The 23,697-nt window shown below is 31.9% G+C and overlaps 1 long non-coding RNA gene across 1 annotated transcript; it reads right to left on the minus strand.

Moving 5' to 3' along the window:
• Positions 1 to 5,413: 5,413 nt before the first annotated feature.
• LOC145270786 (uncharacterized) lies at positions 5,414 to 14,006 on the minus strand. The gene is made up of 2 exons (XR_013865560.1): positions 13,905 to 14,006; positions 5,414 to 9,094 (listed from the first exon to the last, which is right to left on the minus strand). It is a non-coding gene; the product is annotated as an uncharacterized LOC145270786 (long non-coding RNA).
• Between the last annotated feature and the right edge of the window lie 9,691 nt (positions 14,007 to 23,697).

A 23,697-nucleotide genomic window follows, 5' to 3' on the forward strand; every position in this document is an offset into this window, starting at 1 on the left:
GACAATTAAGATATGCAATCAAAAAGCTAAAATGAACAATTCTCCTGACCATGCGGTAGGTCATCATCTCGCAATCGAGTTACTTATTTAAAATCCTGGTAGTTGCATGATTGGTCCAAGTGATGAGGTGTTGGTTGGAGTCTAAAACTATATGAAACGTGCTACAAGAGGAAAATGTTGATTGCTTTCATATTTCTCCTCTCTTAACAGTCCCCCAAAATTATGTGATTAAAAAAATACATTAAGACGGTTCTAATTAAAATACATGAGTACTTTTACAAAACTTTAAAATTGACATCCATTATAGATATTGGTGGTCAATCCTAAAGTAATGTGATCACTGTTAAAATGGACAGTATTCTATGAGATATATTATTGATATTCTTAGCTAGTATGAATTGAGCCACACATGGGCTATGTTGATTGTCGGCTTAAGGCAAGCTTCTTTTTTTGTTGTGTAACTCTTTGGTCGGTCCTGCCAATTTGGTGGCCAAAAGTTTTGAATTCTGTTACTTACCCTGAAAATGCTTTAAGATACGAAAATAAAATTAAATATTCCCATTTTACTTCTAGGAAACTGTCTGTTCTTCACTTATAGAATGTCCCTAAGCCCTATATGTCCTCATCCATTATAAACGGTATGCCAGGAAGCATTATTTTCAACAAAGTCTGACTCCACATTCACTACACCAAGTTGTAATCTTTGTGCATTTGAAACCTTCATCTCAGTTATTCCTTTAGGTTGGTCTAACGACAATAATGTTGCCTATTGTCTTAGCATTGTAAATAAATGTTGTTTTACCATGTGCTTCATTTATGTGTATGTAACTAACACCCCCACTGAAAAATGGTACGGTCTGGTTCTTTATTGATGACTGAGGTAGCTGACATTGTCACTGGGTAAATAGTTGGTATTGGAGTCCAGGTTGGCCCACAATGAACAATGACATTTCTTCAACAATGACAGCTCACTCATTCATCAATAATGTCACCAGACTGTACCATTTTTCTGTGGGGGTGTTAGTTTCAACACATGAATGAAGTACCTGGTAAAACAACATTTATGTCGTTACACCACTAAGACGATAGGCGACAACCGACCCAAGGGTTAATGTTTTTATATGGGAACACCCAATGCATGTTGAAAATCATCTGACGGTAAATTAACACCAGTAGATAACACTCGATTACTCTCATGCGTGGTTACTGCTTGAGTTAATAGTTGTGTTAATAAAAAAGTCATTTCCATTGTCTTTCCAATAATCGTTTTTCATAACTCAATCCCAACGCTTCACATACTCTGTCCAAACGGTTAGATATAATTATCTTTCAGTCTCATGCATGAAACGAAGCTCGAGAAAGAAATATTCGGTACTCTTTTATAATTTGACCTGGATTCTCGGAAATTCCCATCAAGCATGGATCAGACAAGACCAGCAATCATTGGTTTAATCTGAACGTTGTAACAGACACAAATTTCAAAATGAACAAACCGAAAAATTTGGTACTTTTCACAGACCAAATAATAATCAACAGTGATTGAAAAAATATTTTTGCAAATTATTCATCAGCAAAATATTTTTATATTTTCTTCAAGAAAAGATGAATATTTTTAACTGTAAAGTATTAGGTGAATAAACAAGTTTTTTTGGGGTTTTTCTTGAAATCATTTTCTTTGTGAATAGCTTGACATCAGTTTCTTCATTAATATCTTGACATCATTTTCTTCATGAATATCTTGACATCATTTTCTTCATGAATATCTTGACATTTTCTTCATTAATATATTGACATCGTTTTCTTCATTAATATCTTGACATCATTTTCTTTATGAATAGCTTGACATCATTTTCTTCGTTAATATCTTGACATCATTTTCTTCATGAATATCTTGACATCATTTTCTTCATGAATATCTTGTCATCATTTTCTTCATTAATATCTTGTCATCATTTTCTTCATTAATATCTTGACATCATTTTCTTCATTAATATCTTGACATCATTTTCTTCATTAATATCTTGACATCATTTTCTTCATTAATATCTTGAAATCATTTTCTTCATTAATATCTTGAAATCATTTTCTTCATGAATATCTTGCCATCATTTTCTTCATGAATAGCTTGATTAATATCTTGACATCATTTTCTTCACTAATATCTCGACATCATTTTCTTCATTAATAGCTTGACCCCATTTTCTTCATGAATATCGTGCCATCAATTTCTTCATGAATAGCTTGACATCATTTTCTTCATTAATATCTTGACATCATTTTCTTCATTAATATCTTGACATCATTTTCTTCATCAATAGCTTGACATCATTTTCTTCATTAATATCTTGACATCATTTTCTTCATTAATATCTTGACATCATTTTCTTCATTAATATCTTGACATCATTTTCTTCATTAATATCTTGACATCATTTTATTCATTAATATCTTGACATCATTTTCTTCATCAATAGCTTGACATCATTTTCTTCATTAATAGCTTGTCATCATTTTCTTAATGAATATCTTGACACAATTGTCTTCATTCATAGCTTGACATCGTTTTTACTTGGGCATAAGGGGCTACTAATTGGGATCCTGTCTAACACGATATTGTGGAGAGCTTATCAGTGAGATGCCTGTTTACATTACATCAAAACTGTTGCATGTCAGTACACTCAGAGAATAAAAACACATGGGGAGATGGTTCAAAGTTTGAGGGAAAAACTATTACACTGAATATTTACAAGTGCCATTTCATCAGAGCACATTCAATTAAAGAAATTACAAAACAGAGATTCAACATTCCAGCGATGTGAATAGAATTAATTTAGTAAAATAACCGTTGTCACTTTGCTTTAGATAACGTTGTATGGTCTTTCCTTACGGGTATTGCATCCTTTTTTTGCAGAATGTTATAATACCGCAGATATATTCACCTATTCTCGCTTAGGACCAAATGAAAACATCATTCTTAATAAAGCTACTAAAACTTGATCCGCAGTTCAGCTCTATTCTTCATACTAACAACTAACAAGTACCACATCATAGTGGCAGCAATCAGATTAGATAAGTCATAAAAATATATACGAACGGCACAATAAAACTATAACTCAAAAATAACCGGCAAACAGAAGAAAAAGAAAACTTCACACGACACGTGGTCAAATAAATATTTCACGCAGCGATGCCATTTTACAAACCGTAAGTACCACAACAGTTTGACCATTTACGTACTCCTTCGTCTTGTTATTTATATCCCTTAAAGTTAAATAATAATGCCATTAATAATAAATAAATATGCCACATTTTCTAATAATTAACTGGTTAAACCAAACCTAGGTGACCAAGGCCAAAAACATCTAAATGCTAGCGGCTTAACTAACGAACAAAAGAAATCAGCAGACAGCCACTTTAGGGGAAACGTAAACTTCAGAATTCACAGACTAAAGTTTCCGTGATCACCATTCAATTTTCCGACTTCATAATTCTATTTACGGATTCACACGGACTTTCAAGCTCTGAATCCCTCAGCCTTCCAAATCAAATCATGGAAAAACGTAACACCTCTCTTAGCTAACCCCTTAATTGAGGTGAGCTTAACCCCGTTCGCGGTCAATGGTACAAATCGCTTTACTAAATCCTTAAATATCCCGAAGGTGTGTGATTTCTCCCAATGTTCCACTTCAGATTACCAAACTAAGAACATCCCACATACATGCTCTGAGTTATAAAATTTGGTCACTTTCACAATTCACAATATTGCAGCATTTTACTTCTAATGTTCTTACGTATAAGCGGCATCTATTCTATTTTTGTTTCTTTTTTCTCCTTCGTCGGATTCACTACATAATGGGCACGTCAACACCACACGTCTGCTCTTGTGTTGGAAATTCTCTTACTTCCAAGATTGGACATGTGCAATCAACCTGAAGCTCACAAGTTGCCCCATCTGCAAGCTTACTATATGTGGGTGCATTCTATCATGCACCACCGTTGCAGCTACAACAAGCGTTTGAAGCCCATAGAATCGCAGTACTAGGTGTGTCAGAATTTGGGGTGAATTTTTGACGCCCATAACAGAAATCTGCGAATAAAATATAAAAACCGCGTAATTTGTCTTTTTAACGTGGGTTGTTTATTTTCTTTATGGAATATACTTCCAAAATAAACTATTAAAGTCGTTTAAAAAATAATAAAAATATTTTTTATTAAAAAAAAAACAGTGTTTACAAAATGCCTATGCGCATTCATGCAGCCATTTTGTTTAACTCATATAACGGCGAAAGAGAGGCAATATTTAAATCGACTATAAAACAAAAACGCAAACTAATTCTATATAACTAATGCTCTGGGAAACAAAATCGGATTTTTTCAGATTTCTCAAGCTGGTTGGGCTGAAATACCACAAAATGTGTATATCACAGCTATAGACAAACTAAAAAACAAGATAAATCAACACACATACACAATGCCATGCACTCACATACATATATTACATACATGTGAATATTATTCACACTATGAACGTATTAACTCACACATCTACAAAGCTTTGTTATTACTTTGCTTTTTGTATCAAACACGACTTTAAATAAAGAAATCTTACTGATTGAAAATAACTATTATATCCTTATAAAATTGTTGATATAAACATGTTTTGTTATAAAATTTCGCTTTCCGCAATTTTTATTTAAAAAATCAATTAATTTAATTATCACTTGCTAACTGATAACTGCAATATTCATTAATGTTTCATTTATTTTCTTTAAAATAAATAAGCACTTCGTAATGTTTTCTTCCTCAACTAATTCAGCAATGGTCCATGGAAAAAAGAAACACAATTTAAACAATATAAAACAGCCACACAAAATATAACTGCTACACAACTTACTATCTACGTCGAGGCTGTATATGGCTAATCAGTTTATAATTGTTGAATTTTTATTGATATCAAGATGCTGCAAAAGTAAATGGTAATTGGATGTTGTTCAACACTCTTGCTTTATCGTATGTAAATTGTGGATACCGGTTTAAGACACCTACAGTGAATACTTCTTTGGTACACTGTGGTAATCAATGCGGTTTTGCTTTTGGAAAGTTGTCAGCAACCTATGAATCCATCAGGTAGTTTCCACAGACCCTGCACTAATCATCCCCTTTAGCAAATAGTCAAGCATGGATCTTCAAAAATGTTGCCTCAAAATGGCCGACAGTTGTCTCATCAATGACAGATGGAGAGCATTCAGACCTAAGTGCATATGCAACATTTTTACTAGCTCAGACAAGCGGAAGTGGGTCAGACTCATTACTTATTGAACGTCAATGGCATTAAAAAGATCTTGCACCATAAACGTATGCTGATAAAAATGATAAAAAGCTAAAACATGAAGTAGATATTAAAACATGAATACATGATATAAAATAGACGTTTTATTGAATTTAAAAATAGACATAAAAAACTGTTAAGATGTTACGTTTGTTCTTTTGGGTGATTTTAAAGATTTACACGAGAATAAAATCTTTGTTTTTAAAAGGAAATTATGAACATAAGCAAAGTATCGAATTCGTTTCCCAGGTTTTTGCATGAGAGAATAACACTTTTTTAACACAAGAATACCAACACACATAACAAGAATACGTTTTGTTTTTTACTTTTTACAAATTTTATCATTTTAGTTCTCGCTGTGGATGGACGTGTAAGAAGGCATGCTATATACGCAACTGTGTGAAACTGAACTTGAAAGAGTGTTCAGTTTTTGAGCTGGATGTTTTGAAACAAGACTAGTTTTTGAGTTGGAAGTTTTGAGAAATTTACCTGGTAAATTGTTTGTTTACTTATACATTTTAGTTAGTTTGAAGAGATTCTCCTGTAACTTACACGTGATTTTTTAGAATATATAGATATTTATAGAGTTTTTGTTCCTGTTATTGCTTCATTGTAAAAGTTTGATTTTCTAATTGTGTGTAAATATTTCTTAAGATTTTTGTCTGAAGGACTGTGTGTAAATATTTCTTAAGATTTTTGTCTTAAGAATTGTGAGTAAACATTTCTTAAGATTTTTGTCTTAAGAATTGTGTATAAACATTTCTTAAGATTTTTCATTAAACCAGTTAGTATATTTCATACACTTTTCTCTTTTGTTTCAATTTTGATCAGTTGATGTTCTCAGAAATCAATGGGCTCCCTACATAGGGCTCAAATTTATCTCTATATGAAATGCATAGATATTGAATGTTCTTTTGTCTTCCGTATGTTTTTGCATCTGGCACAACAAATGTTCCTTCTATGCAAAGAACCACATACGTCAAAGGAATGTGGTTTGTCTTTTTTAATTTAATGGATTTGTTTCAGCTGGTGATAGTGCATCCTAGCGGATGCTAGGCATTCAGCCTTTATACATTTCAACCGAACAATCATATTAAGATTCTAACATCTCTTTTTGAGCAAATTTTTAATCTCTCTTTACTTGGTTCACCAAGTATATTTGCCAGGTAGTTTTTAAAATTCTTTTGTTTAATTTCAGTTTTTCCTAAAATTACTGAAATAGAAAATTTCCAAAGATTCCAATTTTTTTACGTCGTACATAAAACCTGGTATTTTGTTATTTTTTACTCTCACTCTTTTTAACCCAGTATTATTGAAGACGTTATCTTCTGAGATTGTGACTTTCTACTTATTTTCTCATATAATTATGTCAGGTTTAACAGCTCCTTTCAAGGCATGTAGTTTTAGGAATTGTGGAGAGTCATAGTGGATGTCCAACTGCTGCTCTCATGACTTGCTGCAGCATTCAATATTCAACATGTTATAGATCGTCATGTGGATATATTTATACATTTTATTTTATTTCATAGTAGCCATCCTCTAGAAGAACCTGACAACTCGATGTCAAACGGTTCACCCTCACTATTTCTGTGTATTTCAAACTTATAAAGTCCTAGATGAATGAATCCAGAAAATACTTGTCAAAATGTTGCTTGGCCAATTTTTTCCAATATTCTGTAATGGAACTTCTGGAGTATTTTTAATAAATGTTTTGGGGATTTTTGTAGCAGACTTGTTTTCTAATTCTGTCATATTTGTAAAACAGTCTTCATTAAAATGATTGGCCACTTGCGTGATAGAGGTTGTTCTGCTGGTTCTTTCATGAAGCTGGAATAGAATGTTGAATATTTGGTCGGCATTTATTTCTAGGAAAGTAACCTCAGACCAGGTTGTTTTGGCAAACCCCTGTACAGAGAGACCTTAGACACTCGAGAATAGTGTCTAGTAGGCAGTCAAGTTGTTGTCATATGCCTCAACAGATGTGACTTCTGTGCAAAGGAAGAATGTGGCTTGTCTCTTTCTCTCTCTTTTGCCATAATTTTATCACTTTTTTTTGCTGGGGATGGAACATTCTACCGGATGCAAAACATTCTTCCATTGGTTTAGTTACTCCAACAGTGAGATCTTTTTAAGATTCTAATTGTCCCTTGACCTGTTGGTATTTCTCTTGCTCTTGGGTCCGCAGGTATATTTTCCAGATAGTTTTTGTAATTCTTTTTCATTAGCCCAGTTTCTATAATAACTTGTATGATTGATGCATTTGTAAGATTCCAGTTTCATTTTTATGTCATACAAAAGTCCTTGATATTTTGTCATTTTCTCATTTGATTTCATATTATGAAACAAATTTGATTTCCATGAAAAAGTAGAACAACATAGTCCAGAAAAATGTTGGTTTTTCTCTTTTTTATTTCCTTTCTTTCAAATGCTGGATACGAGGCAGGGAAACTAGCTCCAAATATTTCCATGCTTTTTACTGAAACCGACCGAGAGCTCTTTTTAGTATCCTCACTATAAATTTGACTCCACTTCAAAAGAAGAATTACATACTACATTCGAATGTGGTTTGTCTCCTGTATGTGTGGTCATATGCCTCGACAAATTTGACTTCCGTTCAAACGAAGAACCACATACTTTACAATAATGTGGTTTGTCTCCTGTATGTATTGTCATATGCATCAACAAATATGACTTCCATGCAAAAGAAGAACCACATACTTCACAAGAATGTGGTTTGTCCCCCGTATGTGTTATCATATGACGAACCAAAGTTGACTTCAGAGCAAATGAAGAACCACATACTTCACAAGAATGTGGTTTATCTCCCATATGTGTTAGCCTATGACGCAACAAAGTTGACTTCCGTGCAAAAGAAGAACCACATACTTCACAAGAATGTGGTTTGTCTCCTGTATGTGTTTTCATATGACTCAACAAATGTGACTTCTGTGCAAAAGAAGAACCACATACTTCACAAGAATGTGGTTTGTCTCCTGTATGTGTTAGCATATGATTCGACAAAGTTGAGTTCTGTGCAAAAGAAGAACCACATACTTCACAAGAATGTGGTTTGTCTCCCGTATGTGTTAACATATGACGCGACAAAGTTGACTTACATGTAAAAGAAGAACCACATACTTCACAAGAATGTGGTTTGTCTCTTTTTTCATTTTTCTTAACCTATTTCTTCCAGGGGATGGGACATCCAACCAGATGTCTGACATTTACCCCTATTTTAGTGAGTCCAATCAAGAGATCTTTTTAGGATTCTAGCCGTCTCTTTCAGTGCAATCGTTTGTATTTCACTTGCACTTGGTTCACCGGGTATGCTTGCTATGTACTTTTTAAAGTTCCTTTTCATAACCCAGATGCTCCTATGATGACTGCTATAATTGAAACATCTTTTAATTTCCTCCAGTACGTGTTATCATATGCCTCAACAAATATGACTAACTTAGAAAGGAAGAACCACATACTTCAGAAGAATGTGGTTTGTCTGCCGTAAGTGTTAGCATATGACGCCACAAACTTGACTTCTCTCCAAAAGAAGAACAACATACTTCATAAGAAAATTCTTTATCAGCCATGTTCGATTGCATCTGATTCCACAAAATGTATATACAATGTAGTGTATGATCATAGGCAAGCTAGTAAATTGTAACTGAAAATTTATATAAAAAATGTAAAATTATTTTAAACCTTTTTTAAATCACCAATAAAGAAAGGTCCTCCTTATCCATTCATTTCTTTTCATTACTGTAAATTCTGAAAATATAAAATAAATTTAAAAAATTATATTTCATGTGGTTAACCTTAATTTCTCATATTTATTTTGATTAAAAATATCAAAAACATATATTATTAATGAAATTAAAAAATGAGTAGAGTTGTATGCAATTAATGTGTTTTTATTACGTTATCTCCGATCTTATTCAGGTGTACTTTGTCGATCTGGATAACCTTTCTCTTGAATGCAGAAATCTGTACTGAATTTTGAATAGAACCATTTATTTAGTACATGCGAGTAACATGCTTTCGTGTTGATGACTGGCTTAAAAGCCTTACAAAATAATCTATTTTAAATCTCACGCACACACACACACATATATATACATATATATATATATATATATATATATATATATAGTGAAAACACAAAAAGGTTCGCACTCATCGTTTTTATCAAAAGCTGCAAAGTGAAGCTTAATTGAAAGTATCCTAGTGTTCACATCAATTTAAAAACTCCGCACTATGAAAAATTGTATTTTATTATAAATTAAGACCATTAGTGTAATACAAATACAACACAAACACAATGAATATTTAGTAGTATAGCCCTTCTGCAATTTGACAGCCTGCAATCTTTTCGGCATTCCTTGCATTCAGCAGAAACTCTGGTGAGAAAGCATTGCAATTCTCTTTTATTTTTGTTCAAAATTTAAAATAAAACATTTCTATTTCCCCCTAGCACACTACTCGGTCATTTTGATTGAATATTAAACCGAATAAATCTCTTCTGTATTCCCTTATTCTATAGGAGCTAATTTGAATGCTATTGTGTTGGTTAAGAATATCAATAGCATATCTTATAGAATATTGGTCCATTTTAACAGTGATCATATCACTCTAGGACTAATCACCAATACCCACAGTGGACGTCAATTTTAAAGTTTTGTAAAAGTAGTCATGTATTTTAATTAGAATCGTCTTAATGTATTTTCTTGTTTTTAATCACATAATTTTGGTGATGGCTAAGAGAGGTAAAATATGAAAGTAAACAATATTTGCCTCCGCTAACACGTTTCATATACCCTTAGACTCTAACCACAACCATAACACGTTTCATATACCATTAGACTCCAACCACAACCATAACACGTTTCATATACCATTAGACCCCAACCATAACCTTAACGTTTCACCTACCATTAGACTCCATCCATAACCTTAACACGTTTCATATACCATTAGACTCCAACCATAACCTTAACACGTTTCATATACCATTAGACTCCAACCATAACCTTAACGTTTCATATACCCTTAGACTCCATCCATAACCTCAACACGTCTCATATATCCTTAGACTCCAGCCATACCCTCAACACGTTTCATATACCATTAGACTCCAACCAAAACCTTAACACGTTTCATAAACCCTTAGACTCCAACCATAACATTAACACGTTTCATATACCCTTAGACTCCATCCATAACCTCAACACGTCTCATATACCCTTAGACTCCAACCATAACCTCAACACGTTTCAAAAACCCTTAGAGTCCAACAATAACCTAAACAATAATAATCAATCATGTTGCTTCCATGACATTCAGTGAGTAACTCAATTTCATAATGATTGATCCAAGAGAATTGTCCAATTTGCATTTTTGATTGCATATTCTTAATTTTCTCTTCTTTCTCTTGTTCTTCATTTTTTAAGCAGACATAAAGTTGGCTGTGGAAAGAGGAAGGGAAGAGAAAGAATTTTTGTTAGTTTCTTATGATTTGAAGGGAAACTTGGAGGGAAGCAGAAACCAGTTTAATGATTTTGCACATGTCAGAAAATGATCAGCTTCTCCTCATGCTAATCTGAGAAACGATGCCCTTTTTAGCACGTTTTTATTCAAAAATAAAAACCGTCTGCATTGCACAAGTGACCCTCAACCATTTTAGGCTTTGTTTCTTTCATTTCTTTTCTGTTACATGACCAAGCCTTTGAAGCACACACGCATGCTAGCCAAGTAAGTTACGATTTTCCATACACAAATTCAGAACATCTACTTATGAAAGCCTCATTTATAATAACTTCCTTTTAATCTGTCAAAGTTTATGTCCCCAAAATACAAAATAAATTAATTTTATGTCATCTTCACTTTTCGAAACAGAATTAAAATTAAAGGGTCATATCACTATCCAGAAATTATGGAATCTCAATGATTGCAAGGAAAAACAAAAACAAGTTTTCAACATGTAAAAATACATGTAAAGAAAAAAAACATGTGATTTGTTCGAATCATTTGGATTATTTGGACTATTGTTCTCATCTTAAGTGTTACTTTTACAATGTTTGCACAATAAATAACACTCAAGATGAGAACAGTAGTCTTAATAATCATAATAAGACAAAGAATCATTCCTCATCTAAAAAATTCAGAACCGTAATATGTAATTTGTTTAAAAATCATGATTATTTTTTAATTTAGTCAAAGATATTTGTAAGGTTTGTTGAAAGTATTTTTGAGGGAACTTAAAAATACAACAAAGTTTCTTTAATTATCAGCATTCTTAAAACAAACGAACAGAAAATTTGATAACTACATTTCCAAAAGGAAAACTCTTTGGTATACTTACATATGTACACAGTTTCTGATACATCGAACCCTCAGATTGAAAGCACTAGTCAAGAATGCAAACATTTAATTAAAGAAAAGAGAAAAATACTAAATATCAAATAGGCTAAAAAAATGGCTAAACTACTAAATATCAAATAGGCTAAAAAAAAAAGGCTAAATTCACAAAATTGGTTGAAAAAGTCGATGTTTCCAAAATGGGGGATCGATTTACGAGAACTTTGTATTAGAAACAGAATACAACTTAATTGTAAATATTGAAATCTGTTTTTGGAAAATCTGTTAGATTAGTGACAAGTACACATGAGCATACCACTTCCATGCATGCGTCGAACATTTTGTTTTTACTTTAAACCAGTGGAAATAATTTAATATTCATAATTTTTTTTCAAGGTAAACTATAAAGTTGTTCTGGTTAATGTCTAGAATCTCCCCCCCCCTCCCTAAAAAAAAAAACTTGTACGATTACCACTGTTATAAGTTTTCAGGGGTGCTGAAAACGAATATATGCTTTAACAGTGGTGCAAAGAAATTGTTTTCATGATATGAAAAATGTACTTTCTGAAAAGTGGGGTATCACTTTTCATTATAAATTAGTTTTTTCAAGTTTAATTAAAGTTTTATGATATCTGTTTTTATTAAATTGTAAGGTTAAAGTACAGAATAGGAACAAAACACCCTCCTCTTCCCATGTTAGGAATGACTTTCTAAAAATATTTCAGCATGGATCAATAAGTGCACCGGTACCGCTCATTTTACATTAAATTTAATAAAAAAAATGATCCCCACTTTTGGAAAAAGTAATTTCATCATATCATGAAATATAATTCTCTGCGCCACTTTTGAAGTCTATATTCGTTTCCCAAAAGACTATAAAAGTTTCATTGTAAAGATTTTGATGGAGTTTTTTTTTTTTTTGCTTTACGTCAGATTCTAGGCATTGATCATTGTTTTTATGTTTAAGTATTGAAAATAAAATAATAGATTAATAATCCACTGAGAAAATTGAAAAAAGATGAAAATAAAAAACATTAAACAATGAAAAACGTTTAAGATTTATATTTTTTTCTTTTTGTAAACTATAAAGAACATTAGTTTAAAGTATTTAAAATTTATAAAATTATTTTTTCTTTTTGTAAACTATAAAGAACATTAGTTTAAAGTATTTAAAATTTATAAAATTATTTTTTCTTTTTGTAAACTATAAAGAACATTAGTTTAAAGTATTTAAAATTTATAAAATTATTTTTCTTTTTGTAAACTATAAAGAACATTAGTTTAAAGTATTTAAAATTTATAAAATTATTTTTTCTTTGGAAAACGATAAATTCGTACTGAACAAAAACTTGAAGTTGCAATAAAAAATTGATATAAATTTTATATTACTATATTTCTTTTTAAATCGCGTTTTTTTTCTAATCAATATATACTATTATCAGTTGAATTGCCAAGAAAAAGAAACTTCCTAAAAATTAATTCATTTTTAAAAGATTAAAAACATAAAAATTCCATTATTTTAAAATGTTCCGTTACAACATAGACTTTTAATTAACGGTGTTTAATTTTTTTTAATATAAATTTATAATATAAACATGACTCTTCCCAACTATTTTATGGCCAGATTAAAACCGATTGAAAAATATTATTGCACAAAGAATAAACATCTTTTGGATTAATCTAGTTTATCTCATTTTACCAAATAAAGAATATAAAAATTAACCACATTAACAATCGTACATATTTCGTAAAACTGTATTTCATATTTAATATACAAATGTTTCTAATATTATTAATCATTTAACTGTGTAAATCTTAAAACCAAACAAAATTATAACAAAGATTAATTATTAACTGCAGTTTAAAAATCATTAAGTCGCTTCTGCTGCCCCATATATAAGTTTGACGTCATGGGATTATGTGCTCCGCCGTTCTCCCCAATTGTTTGGATGTGACTAACGATTATAAAGATGGAAAATAAGTCACAATTTACCAAAACGGTAATTCTAGACACTGACCGTTGTTTTTTTTTTTTTTTAATGTTTTTTTTAATGTTAAAGTCAATATTGATAACAAAAAACAATCAACACTGATAATTTTTCAAGAATAAATCAACATTTTCATTAGGATTATTCGTTTAGTAAATGTAGTTATCTCCCTTACATTTTTAACGTATTCTGTAATTGCGCAAAAATCGATACTAAATTCATGTAGTAATACTTACGTTTTTGTTTTATAATCTGCTTTCGATTAACTTTATCTGCTTTTATAAAGGAAACGATTTTTCAAATGTAATTGACTTTACAAGCTCAACTTAACATTCAAGATGACGACCGGAAGAGCAAGTTCGCAGAAAACAATATTGAAGAGGAAAAATAAATTAAAAAAATTGAAGAGGAAAAATAAAAAAAAATCATTTCGAAATAGAGCCGATACATTTACTGAATATCACAGATAAAATTAGTTTTGTTTTAACATTTTCATATTTATATGAGAGAGAACAGATCACATCTTTATTATTTCTTTAATACGCGTGCAATTTAATGGCGGAAATTGATAGTTCTTGAAGCCGCATTTTCGTATTTTTATTTATTTATTTATTTACTTAAAATATTCCTGGTTATTTTTTAATTGTGCTTGAAAGATTAAAGCTTAAAGTTAATCTGGTGCTTGTGCAGTTTAGGAGAAATGAAACTGACACATTCATCTAAATCCCCTGAAAGATAAATATTAGTTTTCTGAGACTATTTCAAAGATAGTTAGTAAAGTATAATCTCAAGATATTGAATTTAAAAAAATACACCTTGTTTGTGCCAAAAAAATTAAATAGCATCCCCCTCACCTACATTTTAGTATAGGCAAGTTGTCGTTTTTTTAAACGAAATTAAATTCATTAAAATCATTTATTTATGAGTAACTTTTTCCCCCAGAAAATGTGAAATATTTCTACTATATTTAATAGAATTTAAAATTTTAATTTTCCTCAAAAGTACAAAATCCGACATTTTTGTCTAGAGCGATAACATAATTAAATATTTGTTTTAAAAAGTTTTTCGAGCAATAAATTTGTTTATTATTTTTTGTTTTTGTATAAATAAGATTTAGAATGACATTTTTGTCTAGAGCGATAACATAATTAAATATTTGTTTTAAAAGGTTTTTCGAGCAATAAATTTGTTTATTATTTTTTGTTTTTGTATAAATAAGATTTAGGATTATTTGCTATAAAGATATACAAAAAAAAACTATAATATAAGTACCTGCATTTCAAATGGTTCGATCTTTTATCCATATTCAATCATTTATCGTGGCCAAATGACATTTTGATGATAACTTGAACAACGTATGGTAGACTCGACAGGCATAAATTGTTTTTTAGTCTCGTAAATTTCAATGTGTTTTAACGTTGGTTTTTAAGTGCACAATGAATTTTGCAAGTGTTTAATTTTTTTTCATAAGCAATATATATATATATATATATATATATATATATATATATATATATATATATATATATATATATATATATATATATAATCAGGCTCCCCAAATAGAGGCACTTTAAATCAGAATAAAAATTAAAATTGCTCCAGTAGAAAGATTTCTCCTTCATTGAACGATGAAGAAGTATAGGTTTTGTTGCCTAAATAACCTCTAGAGTTAAGTTTTTTTTTTTTTAGTTTTAAAATTTTAACTTTAGTAAAAGTGTTTTTGTTTACAAAAAATAATACATTTTCACTAAAACTTAAAAAGTATATTCTATGATGGTTAATACATACTGAAAATTTCATAAAAATTGGTTCATTTTCTGAATTTTGGTGAATTTAAAAATGAAAGGATTGTTTATGCATTTTGGGGATCGGCCATTCATTTTACACGTACCTGAGTTATGCAGTTCTTTCCCTCACACACTTCACCGAACAAGAAAACGCAACATATATAATGGTTAAGTCAAACATATTTTCCTAAAACTAAAAACAAAGGACATGTTTTGATGAATACGTAAACATACAAAGGAGATAAGTACATTTAATAAACAAATACTCATAATAATGAATAGAAATAAGGAACGATGAAAACGTACACAAATTATTAGATTATTATTTAAATCTATTTAGTTCAGCGAGGGACAAAAGGTTTGTTTTGACGGAGTCTTTCTTTAAAAATCCACCAAAAATCAAGTAATTAATCAATGTGACGTTTTTATCGATTATTAAGTGAACAATATACTTTATAAATGTGCCATTTTTGTCATATTCGATATATATATATATGTATATATATGTGTGTGTGTGTGTGTGTGTGTGTGTGTGTGTGTGTGTGTGTGTGTGTGTGTGTGTGTGTGTGTGTGTGTGTGTGTGTGTGTGTGTGTGTGTTGATGTTTTTTTAATATGAGAGAAATGAATTTAGGAAAACTCGTCTCGGGAAAACTCGTCTCGGGAAAACTCGTCTCGGGAAAACTCGTCTCGGGAAAACTCGTCCCCTTTCGCTAGGTAGGAAAACTGGTCCCTTATTGAATAAATATCGATTGAAAACACATTTTATGATCGTTCTTGAAGGAGATATTGCTTTTTAAAATAGACTATAGCCCCCCCCCCATAATATTTTTTTTTAAATATTTTTATTTGTTTAATGATTTTTTTTTTTTTTTTTTAAATAAAATCGATTGCCCGTTTTCTACCTAACTGGCTAAGTTCTTAGTGGTTTCACTTATTTTAAAGCGTTTAATATGTTCATACAAAGTTAATTACAATTTTTTTGTTTCTTATTTTAACGATGTTTTTTGGAGTCATAAAAACAATAATAAAAAACAAAACCAAAAAATTAAAAACTGGGAGCGTTACTTTTTTGTTTTGGTTTTTTAATTATGATAGTTTTTTGTTGTTATGTTTTCGTTTTCTCTCATACCAAATGCACTCATGCGTTATTTAAAATTATAATTTTATCCATTATCAACATTTATTGTCGTCCTGTCAAATTTTGCAAAAATTAACTAATAAATTAAAAGCGAAATATTTTTTTGGCGCGATAGATGCCATGTGCTTACAATCTCTCGTTAACTTATTTTTAATTTTTTAAATTTTTACTTCAAAATTCTAAAATCAATCATTCAGAGAAAAAGTAATCACTAGATAAATTTATTAATCAATTTTATTGAAAACTCCGCTATCGTTTATCAAGAATCTTTTTAATTTCATTTTTTGTTGGTTGTTTTTCGGAGGGAGATATAGTTTTAACCCCCCCTCTCTAAATTATATTTTAAAAAATATTAAAATTTGGGTTTGTATTACTGTACACATAGATTCGAAAAAGTAGTTAAAAAACACCTTTTCCCGAACTTACCGTGTTAAATAGAGAGAGTCGGCCGCCATTTTGAATTTTCCAATACATCGGTAAACACTGTATGCTTTTTGAGCTGAATAAACATGTTAAATAAAATAAAAACACGAAAATTATATCCAGTTTGGTAGAAAAGTAATTTATCTTGCCTTTGATAACATTTATTTGTTATATATTTGTTTTTTTGACAACTTTTTCGAATCTATGTGTACAGTAATACAAACCCGAACGAGAAATAATGTCCGGTAAATCACATCTTAGGGGTCTTGATAATCGCTAAAAAATAGAAAATTAAAGAAATTACTGAGGGAGATTTAGTTTTAAATAGAAAATATTAAATTTTAATATTTTTTAAAATATAATTTAGAGAGAGGGAGAGAGAGTGGGGGGGGGTTAAAACTATATCTCCCTCCGAAAAACAACCAACAAAAAATGAAATTAAAAAGATTCTTGATAAACGATAGCGGAGTTTTCAATAAAATTGATTAATAAATTTATCTAGTGATTACTTTTTCTCTGAATGATTGATTTTAGAATTTTGAAGTAAAAATTTAAAAAATTAAAAATAAGTTAACGAGAGATTGTTAACACATGGCATCTATCGCGCCAAAAAAATATTTCGCTTTTAATTTATTAGTTAATTTTTGCAAAATTTGACAGGACGACAATAAATGTTGATAATGGATAAAAAGATAATTTTAAATAACGCATGAGTGCATTTGGTATGAGAGAAAACAAAAACATAACAACAAAAAACTATCATAATTAAAAACCAAAACAAAAAAGTAACGAAAAATCGAATCGCTCCCTGTTTTTTAATTTTTTGGTTTTGTTTTTAATTATTGTTTTTATGACTCGAAAAAAACATCGTTAAAATAAGAACAAAAAAAATTTGTAATTAACTTTGTATGAACATAATAAACGCTTTAATATAAGTGAAACCACTAAGAACTTAGCCAGTTAGGTAGAAAACGGACACTTAGAAAATCGATTTTATTAAAAAAAAAAAAAAAAAGAAAACATTAAACAAGTAAAAATATTTTTAAAAAATATTAGGGGGGCTATAGTCTATTTTAAAAAATAATATCTCCTTCAAGAATGATCATAAAATGTGTTTTCAATCGGTATTTATTCAATAAGGGACCAGTTTTCCTACCTAGCGAAAGGGGACCAGTTTTCCGGAGACGAGTTTTCCCGAGACGAGTTTTCCCGAGACGAGTTTTCCCGAGACGAGTTTTCCCGGGACGAGTTTTCCGGGCACCGAGAGAAATATGTACCGGCGAAGCTACACTGGTTATGTTATGTGACTACAATTATTACGTTTACTTATTTCTACCAATCTGTATTTCTGATCTTCATCATTTGTGATCTCATCCTGAAACAATATCAAAATAGTTTATACTTATCGATGATGAAGATTGACTTGGCCTGATTCTAAGTGCAGAACCATCCTACAAACGCCTTCGCATCAACCAGTATCACACAATGCTTGTGGTACAATGAACTGGCAAAATGCCCTATTGCAAGCGTCGAGAAAGTGAAGTGGCCTACTGTATCCCTAGCTCGTTCAAATGAAGACTGGTCCTGCTTCATCACTAGATTGAGAAACTATATCGCGTCAATCAAAATCATGTGTTTTCGGTGAAGAGGTGAACTACATGAAAACTCTCCTCCGTGATTTACCCTTTCGTGCCCTTGAGAATACAGTAGGCACCGCCAAAACTGAGGGGGGGGGCAGGTCAGTACTTTTTGACGGACCGTCTTTTTAAAAATCTACCAAAAATCAGGTAATTATCCGATCAATACGAAATTTTCAGCGATTATTAGGAGAAGAATGAACTTTATAACAGTGTACTTATTTTTCATAAACGATATTTATATATATATATATATATTTGCTTACAACCCCCCCTTGTTTTGAAGTGGGAACAAATATGCTTAAAATAATAATCTGAAACTGAACAAAACATATTGTGTTGTTGTAAGGGACAGAATTATAGATTTAAAAAAAAATTGTTTGAATACCTTATTTTGACGTCTGAATATCAGAACTTCGATTGTGTTTAATTATCCCGCTTTTGAGTTTTGAAGTGTGAAATTCGGTGAATATGTTAAGTAAAATAATTAATTTAAGTTAAACAAAACAAAAAAAAAATTTTTTTTAAATATTTATACGAAAAAAGCCATTTTAAAATTTTTGATAAATAAATTAACAATTTTTTTTTAGCGAGCCGAATAATGCATGACCATTATTAAACCGGGCATGCTTTGAATAATCGATAAAAAAAAAATTCGATAAATATTGTGCCCTTTGTGTTAAAAATAGCATCATTTTTTTCGATCCCGTTTGAAAACGTTTGCCGCCTTTCGACTACGGTGGACCAAACGCGCTGAAATAATTTTTTTATTCTGCTTTAAATTGCCCCCCCCCATTTTGGGGAGCCTGGCCCCCACACACATACACATTAAAAACCAAACTCATACAAATGGTCACCCATCTGGTACTGGCCAGCCTCAGCTTAATAATACATTGAAATTTTCGTCACTGAAAAATAAGTTTTTTTGGCCTGTTTGGTCTTCCATAGTTTTCTTCTTATCAAACGCAAACGTAAACAGAGTTGATCTAGACTCTACATCGACGCGAAATATCTGGTTAGCTATATGAATAAGTGGAATTATTTGAAATTCAGGTACTTATATTATAATATTTTTGCATATTCTCTTAGAAAATCATCCTAAATCTTAGTTAGACAATAAATAAATAAATTAATTATTTCAAAAACCTTTTTTTTAAATATTTAAGTACGTTTTTTGTGCAAGACAAAAAATGTCAATTGTTAACTTTTGGGGAAAATTTAACATTTAAAATTTAATTAAAAATAGTAGAAAAAGTTTTACATTATTCTGTTTACTATATGATAAAATTCAGGGTTTTATCTTTCTGGAAAAAAAAAATTTACTCAGAAATAATCGATTTTAATAAATGTGATTTAGTTTTAAAAAACAACAACAACTTGATTTTGCGGCCATTTTTGGCGGTGCCTAGAATACAGGTATTCAGCTGGACCTCTTTGGTTATAAAGTCAGGCTTTAGAGCAGGTTTTTCAATTCGTCAAAGCTAAAGAAGTCAGAAAGTGCTCAGCATCCCGACTACATGATTCTCATGGTGCCGCAGCTGCTGCCAGCACTTACAGGCGACAGAAAAGTGTTGCTATCCATAACACTAATACGACAAACAGCTCCAAAACATGCGATTACTGTGGAAAGGCTGAACATGGAAGAAAATCCTTTGCAAGTCTCTGAAGAAAGGAATGTCCAACTTACTGTCATTTGACCTTGAACCATCTACAACGTGTTGACCGAAAAAACTTACAGTCTCAACCATTTATGGAGATCACGATATAAGTCCCCCTTGACGATTATGAACAACTCGGATTTTGCCCAACTCTCCTTTCCCAGCTTAAATCAGCTGTTGTTGCAGCATATTACCATCCCCTCTGCTCGGAGACCGGACGTCCTCGATGCACACCAAGGAACCTCATCTATGAAGCATACATATTCTGTCACAGGATGATCACCCCCTGCTGTCATGACCACCCGAAACAACTGTAATTACTGCAACCAGATGGGGTCCTCTCGACCCATTATAGAACCGACACCACCCATCTATCCAGCCCATTTCGGTGTGTATGTGCTGACTTCTTCCACTTTAAAAGGTATCAGCTACGTAGTCATTGTTTACAAATACTCCAATTGGCCCATAGTTGAAAGAACCTCAGGTGTGACTTATAGTCTAATAGACTCTCTCGAACATTCGTCATATTTGGTATACCGGACGAGGTGTCTTCTGATAGAAATATCCGAGTTCACCAGGCAATTCTTACAAAATTGGGATGTACATCTTGCCTATCATTCGTTGCTTTCCAACACAGCAATTGTTGGCCCCGTATTGGTGTCAAAACCGTCAAACGACTGCTCACTGGTAATACTGGTTCATAATGAGAACTCAACACTGATGCATCCCAGCATGCAATACAGGAACATTTAGGATAAGGACACCAAACTATCTCCTGCAATGTGAATTTTTTGTGTGTTCACCTACGTACATTGACAGTCATCTACAATCAGTCCTTGTCCCATCCTTCGGGGATTGTACCAATGATTTGGGAGAGATAGGGAAATATGTACCACAGCTATACTTGTTATGTTATGTGACTGTAAATATTCTGTTTACTTAGTTCTACCAATCTGTGTATTTCAGATCTTCATCATTTGTGATGGCATCCTGAAATTATATCAAAATTGTGTATACTTATCTAAATATGAGAGATTTCTTAATTTTCATTTTATTGATTAATTTTATTTTATGAATTTTAACTAAACAAAATTAAAGGTTATATTTCACTAATTTAAGGGTGTTCAACTTCACGTTCATTAATATATTTTTTTATTGATGTAAGCCGGGATATTATAAACCAATTCCACTGTAAACTAATATATACCCATATTTTTAACTACAAGTAAAATCTTTAAATTGTTTCATATTAAACTCAATATTTATCGAATCTGGTTTCTCAAAATACATTAAAATGCGTTCATGCGGTCCTCAGTGATGATAGCTGTCTTCATTACTGATTTCGGATTCTTACTCATCAGATCGCCATCCCGACCTTTCATCCTACAATTTTACAAGTCCTTGTAAAGATTTGTACTACTGTTCTCTTGGCAGAATTTATAATTTCTGTTCTTCTTGCTATTTGTCAGTCAGCGAAGGAAAAGGAACCTTGTTTTCGAATAAATAAAATATTTTCTTATCGAGTTGATACTTTTATTGCGTCATTTAACTAAATTGATTAAAACAAAAATATATAAAAAGTTAAAACTGTTGTATTGAACGGTGGATTTTAACTTAAAGTTAAACTACAACAAAACTATCATAAGTAACGGATGAATTTTAAATTACTAAAGTTAAAGTACATAACCAAAACTTTCAGATGCCATGTTAGTTATAATTGTGTTTATATATTTCAACTGATTTTGAACGCTTCCTTGTCCGGTTAGTTGCAATAATTCGCAAATATCATTGTCCAAATTTTGCCAGGCTTCCTTGTTGTTGGCAGGCGGTCATTTAATTCTTTTTCTTGACTCCATGCCTAAAAGAGGCGAAACTTCAACTTGGAGTGTCTTGGCACTGTGTTGTAACTTCTTGCTCTGCTTTTCCGTCGTTGTACAAGATTTTGCACCAGCACGTTGTCTCTGCCCCTCTTCATGCAGCCATTTCTTCCTGCCTTGGTGGATTCTTAAGCTTCTCTGTTTTTTTGCACAACTTCTTACAAATGCTTTCGTTTTTACTTCATGGTTTACCAAGCTCAACCACATCATGTTTTCACTATCACAAAAATGTACTGTATGAAATGCGCGACTTAATCGTGGTCCCACCTGGATAAGTTACATACGATACTTTTAAGGTACAATTGATTAAATGAAAGTCGGAGTGACAACAAAAGCGTCTCTGGAATAGGAGCACGGCGATAGGATGCTGTCTCAACTCTTAAAAACGATAAAGCATCTACTTGGCGAAACCCACTTGAACCGATATTTTGAAGCAATTCTTCATCAATAGACTGCCGCCTGGAATTCAAATGATACTCGCGTCCACTTGGGAGACAACACCGGTCAAAGGCTTGGTCAACCTTGCTGAGAGAATAATAGAAGTCACAGCGTCATTCTCCTCAGTCAAGCAACCTCAAACCCCGGCAATTCCTCTTACCTGAAGTCGATAAAGACAACACGAACGTCAAAGAGATGTTTAAAATAAAGTTAAACTCATAGAGGAGTTTAGAAATCAGACGCTGAGTCGACAAAAATCCTTTTTACACAAACATCTAAATCAACAGGAACCAGCATGGCTAAGAGATACTGACACGTTTGGCTTTGTATGCGTTGGACTTTCTACGTCACAGGAATTACAGCATACATTTTCTCATCGATACAGGAACAGAAGTGAGCGTTATCGCAAGCAAACTAATAAAGAAACAACACACACACACACCGGTCTTTTTACAAGATGGGAACCACTCACCCATTCCAACATATGGTCACAATCGATAAGTTTGAAACGCACATATCAATGGATATTTACAGTGGCAAAGATCCAATTTACGATTCTAGAGTCAGATTTCCTACACTGTTGTGGTATACTTGTCGACGTGAAATGCGGTCGAATAAATAACAATATCAGACTATCAGTGCAAAGCAGGATCAGCGAAAAATAAGCCATCGTATCTAAAAAACGCAAACGACACACCAACATTTTCCAAACATTACGTGACATGTCTCCATGGACGATACTGTCAATCATGACGTCACTCATCATATACATAGTATATACAGACGCACGGTCCGCCCATAAACGCCTGTCTGTGCAGACTCTGACCCAATCACTTAAAGAGAGCGAAACAAGAGTCCCAACACATGCTGGATTTAGGCATCATTAGTCTGTCACAAAGCAAGTGGTCCACATTTTTCCTAAGAACACCTTGGTTGATTGGCGCCCTTGTGGTGATTATAGAGCAATAACAGCCGAAAGTACCGGCACTTGCACGGTTTTTCAATTCGCTCAACGGAAAATCAATTTTCTCACAAATCGGCCTCTTGACCCTGAAGACATCCTCTAA

Source organism: Euprymna scolopes, chromosome 46, assembly GCF_053919585.1.
Source record: "Euprymna scolopes isolate OS-2025 chromosome 46, ASM5391958v1, whole genome shotgun sequence".
Taxonomy (NCBI): domain Eukaryota; kingdom Metazoa; phylum Mollusca; class Cephalopoda; order Sepiida; family Sepiolidae; genus Euprymna; species Euprymna scolopes.